Source organism: Sinocyclocheilus grahami, unplaced genomic scaffold (genome assembly GCF_001515645.1).
Source record: "Sinocyclocheilus grahami isolate Dianchi unplaced genomic scaffold, SAMN03320097.WGS_v1.1 scaffold535.1, whole genome shotgun sequence".
In the NCBI taxonomy this organism is placed as follows: Eukaryota; Metazoa; Chordata; class Actinopteri; order Cypriniformes; family Cyprinidae; genus Sinocyclocheilus; species Sinocyclocheilus grahami.
Window position 1 is genome coordinate 1,067,163 of NW_015505714.1, and position 1,667 is coordinate 1,068,829.

Genomic DNA, 1,667 nt, shown 5'->3' on the forward strand with positions numbered 1-1,667 from the left:
ATTTCTAATATCTATCAAAGAGTCAGATGATGTAGTAAACTGTAAGTTAGTTTATCATGAGAAATTTAAAGGCCAACTGACAACAGTCAAGGAATGCAACAACCAAAATGTTCTTTCAGAGTAAAAAAAAAACACATTTGACGGTTTTTGACATTAATTATATACTACTTACAAATCCATCTCCTTTTCCTTTAATCCTACCCGGCAAAGATGTGAAAGTAGTGACAAAAACAAGCTTTTCAGCACTTGATGGGTAACTGAAAACAGAGCATGTACAATATTAAAACACTTATCTGACAGGGCAAACACCACTGAGTAAAATTCAGTGTGGTCGAATATTTTTTTGAATTTATATACTTACAATTCACCCTTCTCCACCAAGTGACTGACACAAACTTTGACAAGCAGTCTCCTGGACTTGAAATGATCCTGTGTTCCTGTGTTCCTCGGGTAACTTAACACTGCTGCTTTGCTTTGAAGTAGAGAGTGCAGGCCTCCCTGATCATTTGGCACTGGAACATGCTACATTACATGACATGATGGCCGTGAGTTTGACCTTTTAAACGCTATTATGCACATAATAATCACATATAGCAGAGGGATGAGAACAAAAACAAAACACCTGGATTAATGTTACCTCTCCAGCATTCGTTTGTTGTAGGGCTCCTGTGATTGAGGTAAAGACTTGAAATCGGTCAAAATTCTTCACTTCTGTCAACATCCGCAAATTCGTGAAGATAAGGCTCAGTGTTACTCACACCGTAGAGTAATGCGAAGAGAAGAAACAACATTCACGCCGTGTCACCCGCATCAAACAGCACAAGCACTGCGAACGCACCTGATGCAGCGAAGCAAACGCTCCACGTTAAATTGTTCACTTAGAATCCTCTTTTAGGTGTTTATCAAATGATCTGGTGTAGTGCACGTCGCCACTTTCCAACTAATTAATAATGTATTTGGTAGCTGTTAGAAAACACTCTCTGTCTGTATTGGTTCCAGATGTTTTCACCCTCCTTTTCTTGTCTCTCCCTCTCTGCCTGCCCTCCCTGTACAGAGCAATGGTGTCTTCTCTCTGATTCCCCCTCCTCCATCTGATCTCTCTCTCTTGTATTATGTTTTAATATCTCTTACTCATATTCGAGGTACGCATGCGCACATGTATGCATTAGCTTTTCTTAGTTCAAATGTTCAAACGAGGACACGATAGCTAGGACTCCAAGGTAATGGGGTTCATGCTGAACTATGGATATAGATCATCATCCTTCGCCAAGTTTATTCCTAATATGTCCATATTTTTCTGTACATGTGGTTATGAAATATATTTATTGTATTTATTTCCATAAGCACAAAGTGACGGCCCAGGAGAGAACACATTTATTGTGTCAATCTGTCCAAAGGCTTTTTTTTTTTAAATTACACATTGTGTGTTCATATCCTACACAACATGTGTCAGAATGCTGTCAACACAACCATGTGTGTTGTTTTTGACACATCTGTTTTTGCAGTGTAGGCTAGATATTTAATTCTTCTTTGCTTAGTGATTGTTCACTGATCATCGTAAAATAATCTTTTATCTTAGAATTAGGTTCTCAATGATAATGTGGACAAGACAAAAAATATGCATCATATGTATATAGAATTTTATTTTATATATATATATATATATA

At 37.4% G+C, this 1,667-nt stretch overlaps 1 long non-coding RNA gene across 1 annotated transcript; it reads right to left on the reverse strand.

Annotated features, from left to right (window-relative positions):
• Positions 1–199: 199 nt before the first annotated feature.
• LOC107555472 (uncharacterized) lies at positions 200–663 on the reverse strand. Its single transcript, XR_001605164.1, has 3 exons — positions 623–663; positions 362–522; positions 200–257 (listed from the first exon to the last, which is right to left on the reverse strand). It is a non-coding gene; the product is annotated as an uncharacterized lncRNA (long non-coding RNA).
• Between the last annotated feature and the right edge of the window lie 1,004 nt (positions 664–1,667).